This window comes from Mandrillus leucophaeus, unplaced genomic scaffold (genome assembly GCF_000951045.1).
Source record: "Mandrillus leucophaeus isolate KB7577 unplaced genomic scaffold, Mleu.le_1.0 Scaffold809, whole genome shotgun sequence".
NCBI lineage: Eukaryota > Metazoa > Chordata > Mammalia > Primates > Cercopithecidae > Mandrillus > Mandrillus leucophaeus.
This window is the reverse complement of record NW_012108797.1, coordinates 1,288,403-1,308,013: the sequence shown is the minus strand read 5'-3', so window position 1 is coordinate 1,308,013 and position 19,611 is coordinate 1,288,403. Positions and strand designations below refer to the sequence as shown.

The 19,611-nt window shown below is 39.9% G+C and overlaps 2 protein-coding genes across 2 annotated transcripts in view; both read left to right on the top strand.

The window, feature by feature from the left end:
* The first annotated feature begins 61 nt into the window (after nucleotides 1–61).
* GPRASP2 (G protein-coupled receptor associated sorting protein 2) overlaps nucleotides 62–19,611 on the top strand; it is a 51,477-nt gene continuing 31,927 nt past the window's right edge. The window contains exons 1-2 of the mRNA XM_011967719.1: nucleotides 62–149; nucleotides 285–355. The gene's annotated coding sequence lies outside the window, so the exon portion shown is untranslated. The remainder of the gene's footprint in view (nucleotides 150–284; nucleotides 356–19,611) is intronic.
* The window catches only part of BHLHB9 (basic helix-loop-helix domain containing, class B, 9), a 97,608-nt gene continuing 78,275 nt past the window's right edge, over nucleotides 279–19,611 (top strand). The window contains exon 1 of the mRNA XM_011967732.1: nucleotides 279–355. The gene's annotated coding sequence lies outside the window, so the exon portion shown is untranslated. The remainder of the gene's footprint in view (nucleotides 356–19,611) is intronic.

Genomic DNA, 19,611 nt, shown 5'->3' with positions numbered 1-19,611 from the left:
GGGGGGGGGGCTGACGGTGGGTCATGTGACCAGGCTCTGGGTTGGGCTGGCCTAGAAGAGTGTTTTCTTACACCCAGAAAGTACAGGAAAGGCGGACGACACTTGTGCTCCGCAGAGCGGAAGGCTGGGGGGAACGGCGGGATGTTAAGGTAGGTAGGTGTCTCGCCATGCTTCATTGGCCTGAAAACTAATTTCTCAGGCGACCAGAATTACAGTATTTTTTGGTAGAGGAAACTATCCCTCGGCCAACCGCGAGCGTCTTAGACAGTCTGTCTTTTGTCCAGGAGCTCAAGAAGCAGAGACTCTACCTGCCCAAGGCGTTCGTGAAGAGAAGCAGCTGTTGCTATTGGAGGAGGTGGGTGCAAGGACGGCACATGCCATCCCTGAGAGGCGGTGACTGAGACTAGATGCGGGTGCAGGTAATGCCTCGGATCTGCCGGCTACCTCCTGCCTTTTGAACATCCCAGGGCTCCCAGCCCAGCGCCCGGTGTTTCTATGTGCGGGTGGGGGAGGTGGGCATACGGATGGAGTTGGCTTCAGGGGAACCCAGAGAGGGGAAATGGTGAAGTGACAATTCGTGAACACCTGTGGTACTGGATCAGGAAAGGTAAGGGTGGGGATGGGAACCATCGGCTTTGCTACTGCCGTCTTCCTCCCACCAAGTAGGCACTCTGCTCTCTGTCTGTCTGTCTGTCTGTCTGTCTGCTTACTGGCAGTATTCAGGCAGTGGGGATGGCTAATACCAGCTTAAAACTGGCAGAGGGTGGAGGAGGGCAGGAGAAGGGAACACATACATCTGCCTTTTACTGCAAGGCTCCAGCTGACTGGGGATGCAAGAGAGGAATGAACCTCAATCCTGGCAGTTCTAGGAAAAGGAGGAGAAGACATAGACTCGAGGAGAGGAAACCTAGATGCTGTGAGCCATTCACCTAGGATTTCTCATTAGGATACTCCAAGCTTCTCGACGGGATTCCTGGGTCTCAGCCCCATGCAGCAGAATCTCATTCCCATTGAGGGACACAAAGTGGGTTGCTGCTCCATGTGACACTCTCTCTCCCTGCTGTCTTGGGCCTCAGAGGAGGGTCTTTCTGGGGAGCACCTACAGAAACTGCTTCATGGATAGTCTCCTAAGTTCCCCTCTGCATACCCTTTGCCCTCTTGTGTTGTGATCTCTGCTCATTCCTTAGGATGTGTTTCTTTGGTCCCATCACAGGTAGCAACCCCATGGTAAGTCCTTGTCCTCTTTCACATTGAGTATCCTCCTTTCCCCCTGCCCCATGCATCCACTGGGTACCAAGTGAAAGAAAGTGGTTCCTCTACCCACAATACTTCTGGCACAGAATGTGTGGATTTTTCACACCAAGCAATTCTCCTATTCTTTGAGGACACCAGTTAGGTATCCTACAGTTTAATTCAATTCTGACACTACCCAGAGTTAGTGCAGACTTCTCTGGTTAAGGGCTCATTCCCATAAGACTGCCCTCCCCCACTTCAGACAGCAATCACAAGTAATGGATCTCCACGTTACCCACACTTCTGTCTGACTTAGCTCCCAGTTGGGAGTTTCCACAACCCCCTCCTCAGGTTCAATAATTTGCTATTGGGGCCCACTGAACTCAGGGAAACACTACTTCCTATTATTGGTTCATTATAAAGAATATAAATTAAAAGTCAGATGAAGAGGTACATTATGGCAAGGTCCAGAAGGGTCCCAAATGCAGAAGCTGCCATCCATGTGGATTTGGTGTACACCACCTTCCCAGAATATGAATGAGTTCACCAACCTGGAACCTCTCAGACATTTGGGGTTTTTATAGAGGTTTCATTACATAGGCGTGATTGATGAAATCACTGACCATTGGTGATTAGCTCAATCTTCAGCCCCTATCCTCTCCTTGGAGGTCAAGGGGTGAGGCTGAAAGTTCCAACCCTCTAATCATGTCTTAGGTGGGGAGGGGGAACATGGACATCCGCCTTTTGCTCCAAGGCTCTAGGTGGCTGGGAATCCAAGGGAGGAATGAACCTCAGTTTTCAGCTCTAGGGAAGAAAGGAGGAAACAGAGACTCAAGAGGAGGTAACCTAAATGCTTTGGGTTCTTCATGTAGGAATTTTCGTTGGGATACTCTGTGTTTCTGAACCTCCAAGTCAACTTCTGGATCTGAACCTCAGGTAGCAGCATCCTCAACCCCCAGGTCAATTTCTGGATCTCAACCTCAGGCAGCAGCATCCTGAGGATCTGCCCTGGATATGAGGTCCTGAAAGGAGCCAGTCTCGAACTGTGCTCTCAACAGTTCCCTTTCATCTAATGACAAGGGTTGCTGCTCCATCTGATGCCCTCTCCTCCTAAAGTCAGGGAAAGGGTCTTTCTGAGAACCACCTACAGAGACTGTCTTACAGATTGCCCTCTGTAGACCCTTTGCTCTCTTCCTTGTTGCAATTTTATGGCCAATGCTTTAGACTTGGTAATTTGCACCTATTCTTGGTGACACCTCCTAGTTGGTGTTGAACCCTTTTGGTCATAGCTCAGATCTATGAGATAACCACATGATACCAAAATCTTTTAGGACAATATATTAGAAAAAATAAATTATATTAGTCCTATTAACCTCTATATTTTTTGCATTTTACAGATTTGAAGCCAACTCATAAATGAGTTCCACATTATTTTTTACAGCTGCATTGTGCTTTATCGTGTCACTACCATAATTTATTTACTCACTTTCCTATGAGTGGACATTTGTTTCTAATATTAAGCTATTACAAATAATACTAGAAGGAATAACCTTGTGAAAATATACAGTATTTGTGTATGTTTGGATGTGTATCTTCACAGATTCCTAGGTCTGGTGCTGGTAGGTCAAATAGTAAGTGCATGTGTGTAGTTTCATTAGGTATTCTCAAATTTCCCTCCAAAGGGGTACTATAAGTATTTACTGCCACCAGCAATATATGTGAGTAACTGGTTTACCGCAGCCATGTTAATCAGTTTCTTATTATTCTTTTGACATTTGTAGAGTATCTGATGACTTAACCTCTCTCATTCCTGATGTTACCAATTGTGTCTACTCCTCTCTCTTTTTAAAAATTTTTCTGCCTAGAGGGTTATCAATTTTATTGACCATCTCAATGAACTAGCATTTAGTCTTATGATTTTCTTTATTGTTTCACTGTTTTCTATTTCCTTTGTTTCTCTCTTTATATTTATTATTTCTTTTGTTTACTTGGTGTTTAAGCCACTCTACTTTTTCTGGTCACTTAAAGTAGAAACTGAGGCCATTGATTTGAGACCTTTCTTCTCTTCTAATATAGGCATTTTAGTACTGTAAATTCCCCTCTAATACTACTTTAGCTATATCTCACAATTTTGATGTGTTGCGTTTTCATTTTTCTTCAGTTTGAAATTACTTACTGATTTCTCTTTGAGTTTGTTCTTTGATCCAAGAGTTAGTTATTTAGATGTATGCTGTGTAGTTCTCAAGTATTTGGGGATTTTCCAGTTATTGATTTCTAATTTAATTACATTGTAACCAGAGAATATACTTCGTGTAACTTGAATCCTTTTAATTTATTGAGACTTCATTTATGGTCCAGAATATGGTCTATCTTGATAAATATTCTATGTGTACTTGAAGAGAATGTGTATTCTTCTGTTATTGTGTGAATTGTTCTGTAAATGTCAGTAAGGCCCAGTTGGTTCAGAATTATTTTATTTTATTTTTTAAGTTCCAGGGTTCATGTGCAGAATGTGCAGGTTTGTTACATAGGTAAATGTGTGCCATGGTGGGTTGCTGCATCTATCAACCCATCACCTAGCTATTAAGCCTGGCATGCATTAACTCATTTTTCTAATGGTCTGCCTGCTTGCTGCCCTCCCGCAAAAGGCCCCAGTGTGTGTTGTTCCCCTCTCTGTGTCCATGTGTTCTCATTGTTCAGCTCCTACTTATAAGTGAGAACATGCAGTGTTGGGTTTTATCTCTCTGCATTAGTTTCCTGAGGATAATGGCTTCCTGCTTCATGCATGTCCCTGCAAAGGACATGATCTCATTCCTTTTTTATGGCTGCATAGTATTCCATGGTGTACATGTACCAAATTTTCTTTACCCAGTCCATCACTGATGGGCATTTGGGTTGATTCCACATCTTTGCTATTGTGAATATTGCTGCAGTGAACATACATGTGCATGCATCTTTATAATAGAATGATTTATATTCCTTTGGGTATACACCTAATAATGTGATCGTTGGGTCAAATGGTATTTCTGATTCTAGGTCTTTGGGGAATCGCCACCCTATCTTCCACAATGCTTGAATGAATTTACATTCCCAACAACAATGTAAAAGCATTCCTATTCTTCTGCAGTCTCACCAGGATCTGTTGTTTCTTGACTTGTTAATAATAGTCAATCTGACTGGTGTAAGATGGTATCTCATTGTGATTTTGATTTGCATTTCTCTAATGATCAGTGATGTTGAGCTTTTTTTTCATATGTTTTTTGGCCACATTTGTGTCTTCTTTTGAAAATTGTCTGTTCATTTCCTTTGCCCACTTTTTAATGGGGTTGTTTAGTTTTTTCTTGTAAATTTTAGTTTCTTATCGATTCTGGATATTAGACCTTTGTCAGATGGATGGACTGCAAAAATTTCCTCCCATTCTGTAGGTTGTCTGTTCATTCTGATGATAGTTTATTTTGCTGTGCAGAAGCTCTTTAGTTTTATTAGATCCCATTTGTCAACTTTTGCTTTTGTTGCAGTTGCTTTTGACATTTTTGTCATGAAATCTTTGCCCATCCCTATGTCCTGAATGGTATTGCCCAGATTTTCTTCTTCTAGGGTTTTTATAGTTTTGGGTTTTACATTTAAGTATTTAATCCATTTTGAGTTAATTTTTGTATATGGTGTAAGGAAGGGGTCCATTTTCAATTTTTGGCTAGCCAGTTCTGCCAGCACCATTTGTTAAATGGGGAATCCTTTCCCCATTGCTTGTTTTTGTCAGGTTTGTCAAAGATCAGATGGTTGTAGATGTGCAGTTTTATTTCTGAGTTCTGTATTCTGTTCTATTGGTCTATGTGCCTGTTTTTGTGCCAGCATCATGCTGTTTTGGTTACTGTAGCCTTATAGTATAGTTTGAAGTCAGGTAGCATGATGCCTCTGGCTTTGTTCTTTTTACTTAGGACTTTCCCAGCTATACAAGCTCTTTTTCAGTTCCATATGAATTTTAAAATTGTTTCTTCTAATTCTGTGAAGAATGTCAATGGTAGTTTAACGGGAATAGCACTGAATCTATAAATTGCTTTGGGCAGTATGGCCATTTTCACAATATTGATTCTTCCTATCCTTGAGCATAGAATGTTTTTCCATCTACTCATTTCCTCTCTGATTTCCTTGAGCAGTAGTTTGTAGTTCTCCTCAAAGAGGTCCTTCACTTCCCTTGTTAGCTGTATTCCTAAGTATTTTCTTCTCTTTGTGGCAATTGAAAATGGGAATTCATTCATGATTTGGCTCTCTGCTTGTTTGTTGTTGGTATATATGAATGCTTGTGATTTCTGCACATTGATTTTTTATCCTGAGACTTTCTGAAGGTGCTTATCAGCTTAAGAAGATTTTGGGCTGTATTGATGGGGTTTTCTAGGTATAGGATCATGTTATCTGCATACAAGGATAATTCAACTTCCTCTCTTCCTATTTGAATACGCTTTATTACTTTCTCTTGCCTGATTGCCCTGGCCAGAACTTCTAATACTATGTGGAATGAAAGTGGTGAGTGAGGGTATTCTTGTCTTGTTCTGGTTTTCAAGAGAAATGCTTCCAGCTTTTGTCCATTCAGTATGATATTGGCTGTGTGTTTGTCATAAATGGCTCTTATTATTTTGAGGTGTGTTCCTTCAATACCTAGTTTGTTGAGAGTTTTTAACATGAAGGGGTGTTGAATTTTATCGAAGGCCTTTTCTGCATCTATTGAGATAGTCATGTGCTTTTTTTCCCTTTAGTTCTGGTTATGTGATGAATTACGTTTATTGATTTGTGTATGGATTCGGTTTGCTAGTATTTTATTGAGGATTTTTGCATCTATGTTCATCAGGAATATTGGCCTAAAGTTTTCTTTTCTTGTTGCATCTCTGCCAGGTTTTGGTATCAGGATGATGCTGGCCTCATAACATGAATTAGGGAGGAGTCCCTCCTTTTCAATTGTTTGGAATAGTTTCGGAAGAAATAGTACCAGCTCCCCTTTGTACCTCTGGTAGAATTCAGCTATAAATCCATCTGGTCCTGAAATTTTTTTGGTTGGTAGGCTGTTTATTACTACCTCAATTTCAGAAATTGTTATTGGTCTGCTCAGGGATTCAACCTCTTGCTGGTTCAGTCTTGGGAGGGTATATATCTCCAGGAATTTATCCATTTCTTCTAGATTTTCTGGTTTATTTGCATAGAGGTGTTTATAGTATTCTCTGGTGGGTTTTTTTTGTTTTTTGTTTTTTGTTTGTATTTCTGTGGGGTCAGTGGTGGTATCCCCCTTACCATTTCTGATTGTGTTTATTTGAATCTTTTCTCTTTTCTTTATTAGTCTAGCTAGTGGTCTATTTTATTGACTTTTAAATATATATATATAAAAAACCAACTCCTGGATTCATTGAATTTTTTTTTTTTTTTTTTTGAGACAGAATCTCGCTCTGTTGCCCAGGCTGGAGTGCCCTGGTGAGCTCTCGGCTCACTGCAAGCTCCGCCTCCTGGGTTCATGCCATTCTCCTGCCTCAGCCTCCCGAGTAACTGGGACTACAGGTGCCCACCACCACACCCGGCTAATTTTTTGTATTTTTTTAGTAGACACGGAGTTTCACCGAGTTAGCCAGGATGATCTCGATCTCCTGACCTCGTGATCCACCTGCCTCGGCCTCCCAAAGTGCTGGGATTACAGGTGTGAGCCACTGCGCCCAGATTCATTGAATTTTTGAAGGGATTTTCATGTCTCTGTCTCCTTCAGTTTTGCTCTCATCTTGGTTATTTCCTGTCTTCTGCTAGCTCTGAGGTTTGTTGACTCTTGATTCTCTAGCCTTTTTGTTGTGATGTTAGGGTGTCGATTTGAAATCTTTCTAGCTTTTCGATGTGGGCATTCAGTGTTATACATTTTTCTCTTAACACTGCTTTAGCTGCATCTCAGATTCTGGTACATTGTCCCCTTGTTCTCATTAGTTTCAAAGAACTTCTTGATTTCTGCCTTAATTTCATTATTTACCCAGGAGTCTTTCAGGAGCAGGTTGTTCAGTTTCCATGTAGTTGTGTGGTTTTGAGTGGGTTTCAATTCACTCAACTCTTAATCTTGAGTGCTCTGAGAGACTGTTATGATTTCAGTTGTTTTGCATTTGCTGAGAAGTGTACTTCCAATCATGTGATCAATTTTAGAGTAAGTGCCATGTGCTGCTGAAAAAAATGTATTTTCTGTTGTTTTTGGGTGGAGAGTTCTGTAGATACCTATCAGGTCCACTTGGTCCAGAACTAAGTCTAAGTCCTGAATATCTTTGTTAATTTTCTGTCTCAATGATCTGTCTTATACTGACAGCAGGGTATTAAAGTCTCCCACTGTTATTTCGTGGGGGTCTAAGTCTCTTTGTGGGTCTTTAAGAACTTGTTTTATGAATCTGGGTGCTCCTGTATTGGGTTCATATATATTTAGGATAGCTAGCTCTTCTTGTTGAATTGAACCATTTACTATTATGTAATGCCCTTCTTTGTCATTGTTGACCTTTGTTGGTTTAAAGTCTATTTTGTCAGAAACTAGGGTTCCCACCCCTGCTTTTTACTGCTTTCCATTTGTTTGGTATAATTTCCTCCATCCCATTATTTCGAGCCTGTGTGTCTTTGCACATGAGATGTTTCTCTTGAATACAGCATACTGATGCGTCTTCTCTTTTTATCCAGCTTGCCGTTCTGTGTCTTTTAATTGGGGCGTTTACCCCATTTACATTTGAGGGTAATATTGTTATGTATGAATTTGATCCTGTTATGATGCTGGTTGATTAATTTTGCAGACTTGTTACTGTAGTTGCTTCATAGTGTCGTTGGTACTTCAGTGTGTTTCTGTAGTGGCTGGTAATGGTTTTTCCTTTCCAAGTTTAGTGATTCCTTCAGGAGCTCTTTCAAGGCAGGCCTGGTGGTGACAAAATCCCTCAGCATTTGCTTGTCTGAAAAGGATTTTATTTTCCTTCGCTTATGTAGCTTAATTTGACTGGATATAAAATTCTGGGTTGGAAAATTTTTTTCTTTAAGAATGTTGACTGTTGGCCCCCAACGTCTTCTGGCTTGTAGGTTTTCCACTGATATCTGCTGTAAGTCTGATGAGCTTCCCTTTGTAGGTAGCCTGGTCTTTCTCTCTGGCTGCCCTTAACATTTTTCCTTCATTTTGACCTTGGAGAATCTGATGACTATGTGTCTTGGGGTTGATCTTCTTGTGGAGTATCTTATTGGGGTTCTCTGGATTTTCTGAATTTGAATGTTGGCCTGTCTTGCTAGTTTGGGGAAGTTCTCCTGAATGTTATCCTGAAGTGTGTTTTCCAACTTGATTCTATTCTCTCTGTCTCTTTCAGGTACTCCAGTCAGTTATAGGTTTGGTCTTTTTACATAATCCCATAGTTCTCGGAGGTTTTGTTTGTTTCTTTTCCTACTGTTTTCTCTAATCTTGTCTGTCTGTCTCATTTCAGCAAGATAGTCTTCAAGCTCTGATATTCTTTCTTCTACTTGATCAGTTTGGCGTTTGATGCTTGTGTGTTGCTTGAAGTTCTCGTGCTGTGTTTCTCAACTTCATTAGGTCATTTATGTTTCTCTCTAAACTGATTATTCTAGTTAACAGCTCCTGTAATCTTTTATCATTGTTCTTAGCTTCTTTGAATTGGGTTAGAACATAATCCTTTAGCTCAATGAAGTTTGTTATTACCCACATTCTGAAGCCTACTTCTGTCAGTTCATCCATCTCAGCTTCAGCCCAGTTCTGTGCACTTGCTAGAGAGGTGTTGCAATCATTTGGAGGAGAAGAGGCATTCTACCTTTTGGAATTTTCAGCATTTTGCATTGGTTTTTCCTCATCTTCATGGATTTATCTACCTTTGCTCTTTGAAGCTGTTGACCTTTGTGTGGGGTTTTTGTGGGGTCTTTTTTTGTTGATGTTTTTGTTGTTGTTGCCTTCTGTTTGTTTGTTTTTCTTCCAGCAATCAGGTCCCTCTGCTGCAGGTCTACTGCAGTTTGCTGAGGGTCCACTCCAGACCTTGTTCGCCTGGGTATCACCAGTGGAGCATGCAGAACAGCAGAGATTGCTGCCTGCTCCTTCCTCTGGAAGTTTTGTCCCAGGGGATACCGACCTGATGCCAGCCAGAACTCTCCTGTATGAGGTGTCTGGCTACCCCTGTTGGGAGGTCTCACCTAGTCAGGAGGCATGGGATCAGGGGGAAGCCGTCTGGCTGCCCCTTAGTGGAGCTGGCGTGCTGTGCTTGGGGAATCCCCCTTGTCCACATCACCTGGACTCTTCAGAGCCAGCAGGCAGGAAAGATTAAGTCTGCTGAACCTGAGACCATGGCCACCCCTCTCTGAAGGTGCTCTTTCCCAGGGAGATGAGAGTTCTGTCTGTAAGACCCTGGTTAGAGTTGCAGGAATTCCTGTAGGTAGGCCTTGCCGAATGAGGAGGGATGGATACAGGTGCCACTTAAAGAAGCAGTCTGGCCAAGATCTTCCATAGCTGCTGTGCTGTGTTGTGGGGAATATCACCCAGTCCAAACCACCCAGCTTCTCTAGTACTAGCAGTGGAAAACTGCCAACTAGAGCCACAGTAGTGGTGGTTGCCCATCCCCCCGGGAACTCAGTCATCTTTCGCAGACTCCAGGCTGTTGTGCTGTCCAGCGGGGATTCCAAGCCAGTGGGTCTTAGCTTGTGGGATTCTGTGGTTGTGGGACCTACTGAGCAAGACTACTTGGCTCCCTGACTTCAGCCCCCTTTCCATGGGAGTGGATGGCTCTCCTGCCACCGTGGAGTTCTGGGAGCCACCAGAGTATGTAAAAACTCCTACAGCTCAGTGCCTGCCCCAACCGCTGCTGACTAGTGCAGCTGCCGTAGGTCTGCCCAGTTTTGTGCTTGGGACCCAAGGCCCTGGTGGTGTAAGCACACAAAGGAATCTTCTGATCTACAGATTGCAAAAATCCGTGGGAAAAGTGTAGAACCCTGGGCAGGTAGCACAGTCCCTCACCACCTCCCTTGGCTGAGGGAGGGAGCTCCCAGGTGAACTGTCGCCCCACTGTGCATTTCTTTGTTCTCCATAGGTGATGCCATCCACCTAATCAGTCCCAATGACCCAGAGAAAATCTGTGTACCTCAGTTGGAAATGCAGAAATCACCTGCCTTTTGTGTTTGTCTCAGTGGGAGCTGCCGACCAGAGCTGTTTATACTCGGCCATCTTGGGCCCTTCTCCAGTTAATAATTTTATGTCTTCTATTGTACATCTTTACTTATATTGTCTCTATTTTTTGTTATTGAAACAGTGTTGCTGAAATCTTTGACTGTAAGTATGCATATTCCTATTTACAATTGTGGATATGCCTATCTCATTGAAGTTCTATCACAATATTTTTGTTATTATCATTGTTTGTTAATATACTGCGGGGTTCACCTTGACAATTTTTCGTTATTGTTTATGATTGAAATTGCCTTATAATTTTATTTTTATTCTTTAGTTTTCTCATTATGGTTTTGTTATGTTGAACTCAATAAATCAGTTTAGATAGCTTTTGTTCCTTTTCTAGTCTCAGGAACTGTTTGTATAAGATAGAGATTGTCTGTACCTTAAAGACACCTTAAAACTTATCTCTGAAACATTTGTACCCAATGCCTTTTAGGGTGGCACATACATCATATATTCTTTACAGATTAAAATAAGCTCTTCACACTTATTATCTGCACTGCAGCTTATTCACACAGTTTGTTTACCTGGAGAAGCTACCTTTCTTACTTTGTCCCTTCCCTCCAGTTATCCTCAGCCCCCTATAATGTCTGTCCATCAAAAGCCTGTCCATCCTTCAAATATTTTCTAGAAGGCCATCCACCCCCTTCATGGTGACACTCCTGATCCCTCTCACCAACTCCGTGAACTTTTACCTTCTTTTGAGCCCACTTTCTAACCTAATGTGTTTATACCTTCACTCCAGTGGTTAACTTGTACTGTTTGATTGGACAGTCATTCAGATAATCTTCATATTCTGCCACTAACATTCCTGATCCTTCCTTCTCTGTGTATCTTTGTTTATCCCTGCCCCAGGTGTTGAATGCTGGTTCAGGTTAGTGGAAACACCTTGCTTCAGAATCAAGTAAATACTTCCTTTGAGATGGGACTGTACACTAGACAGTTTGTCTTAGAAAGAGATGGTAAGCTTAGAACATACTGTTTTTAATGTGTTTATGACCTTAGTGGCATATATTTTTAATTTTTAAGTCATTTACTAATGGAATTAGATAATGTAGTATTGCACTGTTGTTTTGACATTAGTAAAGAGGTTAAACATATTTTCAGATGTTTATTAGCTAGTTTTATTTTCTTTCTTATGAGTGGAGTATTTTTAGGTTTTCCCCATTTGCCTTTAGAGGTCCTTGGTTTAGAGGTTTTCAGAGGTTCAACAAATCCTTATAAATTTCTGTGCACATACAAACCTATGAACAGTCCAGGAATTTTGAAAGAAAAGTAATTTGGAGGTTGGGCAGGAATCTAAAATTTTTTTGGTTAACCTATGGTTATTAAAATAGTAGAACTGACTCAGGAAAAGATAAATGGGACACAGAGAGCCCATATATAGACTTTTATACTAAGACGACAGTTCAGATTCATGGAAAAAAGTGAAATATTCTGTCTGCTGTGGGTCCTCACAACCATCCACATGTTCTATGATTTGCTAGCAGGACACACAGGACTTGGTATATAGTTGTACTCACAGCTGTGATTTATTACAGTGAAAGGATACAAAACCAAACCAGCAAAGGGGGAAAAAGCATGGAGCAAAATCTAGAAGAAAATAGACTCAAACTTCCAAGAGTCCTCTTGCTGTGTATGGTCACACGGGATATGCTCAATTCCTCCAACAATTAATTGTGACAACATGTATGAAATGTTTTGTCTACCAAAGACAACATTAGAGACTCAATGCCCAAGATTTTTATTGGGGGCTTTTCATGTGTCTGCCCTTTGCCTAGCACAGACCGAAATTCCAGAATCCAAGAAGGAAAGAAAGTATTTTGCATGAACCACATTGTTTGCACAAAAAGTTTATGTACAGTGAGCCATTCTTATCAGCTCTAGGAATGATGGGAATTCTCCCTTAGTCCTAGTTCCCACACTCCAGGGCCATCCTGGCAAGCAGGAGTTTCTAAGGAGAGCAATCTCAGGCCTGTTATGTTAACTTTTTTTTTTTTTTGCATGTTTAGTGAATGGTGTTGGAATAATTAGCTAGTCGTTTGGGAAAACAAGTTAAATTCCAATACACATGAACAAATCCCAGGAAGATTAGATGTCTTAGTGAGTGTTTTAAATGGAGTGGAAGGAGAAATAAATACTTATTTACCTAGAATGAATTTTGGCTGGTAAATGGAAAATGGAAGAGTAAAATAGAAATGGATTTTTTTCTACATAATACCAGTATCATTTATTCAATAATATGCCCCTACTCCAACAATTTCTCATGTCTCTTTTGATATTGATGATGTCATTTTCATATGTGTTTCTGAGGTAACTGCTCTCTGGTGTTAGAAACATAACAGTTCACTTACTGCAGTTTATAATAAGCATTGAGGCTTATGTGAGATGTTATATCCATAACTCACATACATGGTTGGGCTCTCTAGTTAATTTCATCTCCAATTAATTTTATTTTCATATTCCTTCAATAAGATTGATTAGTGGTGAAGGACACTAATATTCTTCTAAAATTCCCTTGAAATTTTCTTGGAGTTTCAAAACGGAAAAGGCTGTTGGTCAGGCCAACGGATGTGTCTCTGTGTTGCAAGGTCTACTGGATGTCGTCAAGAAGCCATCCATAATAACACTCAGTACCTTGATGGCATTAAAAGAAGTACACAATATCTGGCCATAGATCATACCAGTTCAGAAGCTCAATAACCTCATTAACAGAAAAATAAAATCCATCTGTGTGGGAAAAGCTCATGTTTAGCAAGTTTACAAGGTTTACAGGATTCAAAATATCAGTTTATTAAATTATAAGGAGAAACAGTAACAGCACAGGAACTAGAATACTAGCATTTAGTGGATTCACTCACTTTATACAGACCTAGAGAAAACTAAAATTAAAATCACAAGAGCAAGTAATTCATTTTTATTGAGAAGTTAATAAATTTTTAAATTTAATTTTAAGTTCCAGGATACATGTACATAACGTAAAGTTTTTTTATATAGGTAAATGTGTGCCATGGCGGTTTGCCACACCTGTCAACTCATCACCTAGGTATTAAGCCCGGCATGCAATAGCTCTTCTCCCTAATGCTCTTGCCTCCCCTGCCCTCCCCCGACAGGCCCTAGTGTATGTTGTTCCCCTCCCTCTGTCCATGTGTTCTCATTGTTCAGCTCCCACTTATAAGTGAGAACATGCAGTGTTGAGTTTTCTGTTCCTGCATTAGTTTGCTGAAGATAATGACTTCCAGCTCCATCCATGTCCCTGAAAGGACATGATCTCATTCCTTTTTATGGTTGCGTAGTATTCCATGGTATATATGGTACCACGTTTTCTTTATCCAGTCTATCATTGATGGGCATTTGGGTTGATTCCACATCTTTGCTATTGTGAATAGTGCTGCAATGAACATACATGTACATGTATCTTTATAATAGAATGATTTATATTCCTTTGGGTATATACCCAGTAATGGGATTGCTGAGTCAAATGGTATTTCTGGTTCTAGGTCATTGAGGAATTGCCACACTGTCTTTCACAATGATTGAACTAATTTGCATTCCCACCAACAGTGTAAAAGTGTTCCTATTTCTCCACAGCCTCGTCAGCATCTGTTGTTTCTTGACTCTTTAATAATGACTATTCTGATTGGTATCAGATGGTATCTTAATGTGGTTTTGATTTGCATTTCTGTAATGATCACCTGAGGTCAGGAGTTCAAAACCAGCCTGGCCAACATGGCAAAATTCCATTGCTACTAAAAATACAAAAATTGGCCTGGCATGGTGGCAGGTGCTTGTAGTCCTAGCTATTTGGGAGGCTGAGGGAAGAGAATCGCTTGAACCTTGGAGGCAGAGGTTGCAGTAAGCCGAGACTGTGTCACTGCACTCCAGCCTGGGTGACAGAACAAGACTCCATCTCAAAAAAAAAAAAAAAGAAAGACAAAAAAAAGAAAGAAGAGCCATTTATGACAAACTCATAGCCAATATCATACTGAATGGGCAAAAGCTGGGAGCATTTCCCTTGAAAACCAGCACAAGACAAGAATACACTCTCTCTTCCCTTCTATTTAACATAGTATTGGAAGTTCTGGTCAGGGTAATTGGTCAAGAGAAAGAAGTAAAGGGTATTCAAATAGGAGGAGAGGAAGTCAAATTGTCTCTGTTTGCAGATGACATGATCCTATATCTAGAAAACCCCATCACCTCATCCCAAAATCTTCTTAAGCTGGGAAGCAACTTCAGCAAAGTCAGGATACAAAATCAATGTGCAAAAATCACAAGCATTCCTATACATCAACAACAGACAAGCAGAAAGCCAAATCATGAATGAGTTGCCATTCACAATGGCTACAAAGAGAATAAAATACCTAGGGATACAGCTAACAAGGGAAATGAAGGACCTCTTCAAGGAAAACTACAAACCACTGCTCAAAAAAGTCAGAGAGGACACAAATAAATAGAAAAACATCCCATGCTCATGGATAGGAAGAATTAATATCATGAAAATGGCCACATTGCCCAAAGCAATTTATAGATTCAATGCTATTCCTATTAAACTACCATTGACATTCTTCACAGAATTAGCAAAAACTACATTAGAATTCATATGGAACCAAAAAGAGCCAGTATAGCCAAGACAATCCTAAGCAAAAAGAAAAAAGGTGGAGTCATCACACTACTTCAAACTATACTACAAGGCTGCGGTAATCAAAACAGCATGGTACCGGTACAAACACAGACTCATAGATCAATGGAACAGAATAGAGATATCACAAATCAGACTGCACATCTACAACCATCTGATCTTTGACAAATCTGACAAAAACAAGCAACAGGGAAAGGATTGCCTATTTAATAAATGGTGCTGTAAAAACTGTCTAGTCATATGCAGAAAACTGAAATTGGACCCCTTCCTTACATCATATACAAAAATTAACTTAAGATGGATTAAAGACTTAAAGGTAAAACCCCAAACCATAAAAACCCAGAAGAAAATCTGGGTAATACCACTCAAAACGTAGGGACAGGCAAAGATTTCATGACAAAAATGTCAAAAGTTATTGCAACAAAAGCAAAAATTGACAAATGGGATCTAATTAAACTAAAGAGCTTCTGCACAGCAGAAGAAACTATAATCAGAGTCAACAGACAATGTACAGGATGGGAGAAATTTTTTGAAATCTATTCATCTGACAAAAGTCTAATATCCAGAATCTACAAGGAACTTAAACAAATTTAGCAAAAAACCCCAAACAACCCCATTAAAAAGTGGGCAAAGGACATGAACAGACACTTCTCAAAAGAAGACATTTATGCAGCCAACAAACATGAAAAACCTATATCTAGGTTTTCTGGATATACGATCATGTCATCTGCAAACAGAGACAATTTGACTTCCTCTCCTCCTATTTGAATACCCTTTACTTCTTTCTCTTGACCAATTACCCTGACCAGAACTTCTAATACTATGTTAAATGGAAGGGGAGAGAGAGTGTATTCTTGTCTTGTGCTGGTTTTCAGGGAAATGCTCCCAGCTTTTGCCCATTCAGTATGATATTGGCTATGAGTTTGTCATAAATGGCTCTTCTTTCTTTTTTTTCCCTTTTTTTTTTTTTTTTTTTTTGAGATGGAGTCTTGTTCTGTCACCCAGGCTGGAGTGCAGTGGCACAGTCTCGGCTCACTGCAACCTCTGCCTCCAAGGTTCAAGCGATTCTCTTCCCTCAGCCTCCCAAGTAGCTGGGACTACAGGCACCTGCCACCATGCCAGGCCAATTTTTGTATTTTTAGTAGTGATGGAATTTTGCCATGTTGGCCAGGCTGGTTTCGAACTCCTGACCTCCGGTGATCCACCTGCCTCAGCCTTCCAAAGTGCTGGGATTACAGTTGTGAGCAACCACGCCCGGCCGTAAGTGGCTCTTATTATTTTGAGGTATATTCCTTCAATATCTAGTCTGTTGAGAGTTTTTAACTCGAAGGGATGTTGAATTTTATCGGAGGCCTTTTCTGCATCTATTGAGATAATCTTGTGGTTTTTGTCATTGGTTCTGTTTATGTGATAAAATACGTTAATTTAATTTCATATGCTGAACCAGACTTGCATCCCAGGGATGAAGCCAACTTGATCGTGGTGGATAAGCTTTTTGATGTGCTGCTAGATTCTGTTTGCCAGTATTTTACTGAGGATTTTTGCATCGATGTTCATCAGGGATATTGGCCTGAAGTTTTTTTGTTTTTGTTGTATCTCTGCCAGGTTTTGGGTATCAGGATGATGCTGGCCTCATAAAGTGGGTTAGGGAGGAGTCCCTTCTTTTCAGTTGTTTGGAATAGTTTCAGAAGAAGTGGTCCCAGCTCCTCTTTGTACTTCTGGGTGAATTCAGTTGTAAATTTGTCGAGTCCTGGGCTTTTTTTGGTTGGTAGGCTATTTATTCCTGCCTCAATTTCAGAACTTGTTATTGGTCTATTCAGGGATTCAACTTCTTCCTGTTTCAGTCTTGAGGGTCTATGTGTCCAGGAATTTATCCATTTCTTCTAGATTTTCTAGTTCATTTGGATAGAGGTGTTTATAGTATCCTCTGGTAGTTTTTTGTATTTCTGTGGGGTCATTGGTGATATTCTCTATCATTTTTTATTGTGTCTATTTGATTATTCTGTATTTTCTTCTTTATTAGTCTAGTTAGTGGTCTATGTATTTTGTTGTTGTTATTATTATTATTATTATTATTTTCAGAAAACCAGCTCCTGGATTCATGGACTTTTTGAAGGGTTTTTCATGTCTGTATCTCCTTCAGTTCAACTCTGATCTTGGTTATTTCTTGTCTTCTGCCAGCTCTGGGGTTTTTTTTTTTGCTCTTGGTTCTCTAGTTCTTTTAGTTGTGTTGTTAGGGTGTTAATTTGAGATATTTGTAGCTCTTTGATGTGCACATTTAGTGCTATAAATTTCCCTTTTAACGCTGCTTTTGCTGCGTCCCAGAGATTCTGGTACTTTGCCTTTTTGCTCTCATTAGTTTCAAAGAACTTCTTGATTTCTGCCTTAATTTCGTTATTTACCCAGGAGTCATTCAGGAGTAGGTTGTTCAGCTTCCATGTAGTTGTGTGGTTTTGAGTGAGTTTCTTAATCTTGAGTTCTACTTTGATTGTACTGTGGTCTGAGAGACTGTTATGATTTCAGTTCTTTTGCAATTTGTTGGGGAGTGTTTTACTTCCAATTATGTGATCGATTTTAGAGTAAGTGCTACGTGGTACCAAGAAAAATGTATATTCTGTTGTTTTTGCATGGAGTGCTCTGTAGATATGTGTCAGGTCCACTTGGTCCAGAGCTGAGTTCAAGTCCTGAATATCCTTGTTAGTTTTCTGTCTTGACAATCTGTCTAATATTGATAGTGGGGTGTTACAGTCTTCTACTGTTATTGTGTGGGGGTCTAAGTCTCTTTGTAGATCTCTAAGAACTTCTTTTTATGAATCTGGGTGCTCCTGTATTCAGTGCATATATATTTAGGATAGTTAGCTCTCCTTGTTGAATTGAATCTTTTACTATTGTGTAATGCCTTCTTTGTCTTTTTTGATCTTTGTTGGTTTAAAGTCTGTTTTGTCAGAAGCTAGGATTGCAACCCTGCCTTCTTTCTGCTTTCATGAGCCTATGTGTGTCTTTGCATGTGAGATGGGTCTTGACTGTTTATCCACCTTGACATTCTGTGTCTTTTAATTAAAAATACAGAATGCTTCATGAATTTGTATGTTATCTTTCCACAGGGGCCATGCTAATCTTCCCTATATCGTTCCAATTTTAGTATATTTGCCGCCAAAGTGAGCACAATCATTTTTCATATTAATTTAAATGTGTAAAATTTAGTTATAAAGTTGGAGCATATGATCAATCCTGAATGATGCTACTCAAAGTGCTAATCTGAAGTTCAAAGAAAAGGAATCTATGCCAGAATTTATTTAAATTGACAACAAATTACATATTGTTTTCATAGCAGGTTTTTTTAATGAAAGTAGCAGCGAGCATATTGACATTATGATGCAAGCTTCTTATGTCTTTGTGGAATGGTAATAAGCAGTTTGCCACAGGTGGTTGAACTGGTTTATTAGTTCTAGTAAGTTTCTTGTGGATCTTGGGATTTTCTGTGTATAGCATCGTGTCATTAATGATGAGAGAGAGTTTCACTTTTTCCTTTCCAATTTATATGCCTTTATTCTTTTGGCTTGCCTAATTATCTGGCTAGACTTCCAGTACCATGTTGAATTGATGCAGTAAAAGTGGGCATCCTTGTCTTGTTTTTGATTATAGGAGAAAGTCTTTCATCCTTAAGTATGATGCTAGCTATAAATTTTTTGTAAATGCCTTTTATCATGTGAAGGAAGTTCTCCTTTATTCTTGGTTTGGTGAGTGTTTTTATCATGGTAGGGAATTGGAATTTGTCAAAGGCCTTTTCTGTATCAATTTGTAAGAACGTGATGTTTTTCCTTCATTCTCTTAATGTGATGTATTATGTTGATTTTCATATATTGAACTAAATATGTATTCCTGGAATAAATTCCACTTGGTCATGGAGTATAATATTTTAATATGCTGTTAGATTCAGTTTGATAGTTGTTGATATTTTTGAGAATTTTTACATCTATATTCATAAGTGATGTTGATCTATAGTTTTCTTGTGATATTTTTGTCTGGCTGTGATATCAGTTTAAGGATGTCTTCATAAAATGAGTTAGGAAATGTCGCATTGTCTTCTCATTTTTGGAATACTTCAAGATGTATTTGTGTTATTTATTTATTTATTTATTTATTTATTTATTTATTTATTTATTTTGAGGCAGAGTCTCGCTCTGTCACCCAGGCTGGAGTGCAGTGGCGCAATCTCAGCTCATTGCAACCTCTTCCTCCCGGGTTCAAGCTATTCTCCTGCCTCAGCCTCCCAAGTAGCCGGGATTACAGGCATGCACCACCATGCCTGGCAATTTTTGTATCTTTAGTAGAGATGGGGTTTCACCATGTTGGCCGGGCTGATCTCGAACTCCTGACCTCAGGTGATCCTGCTCACCTCAGCCTCCCAAAGTGTTGGGATTACAGGCGTGAGCCACTGCACCTGGCTTTGTGTTAATTACTTTTAAATGTTTGGTACAATTCACTACCAAAGCCATTTGATCCTGGACTTTTCTTTGCTAGGAGGATTTTGGTT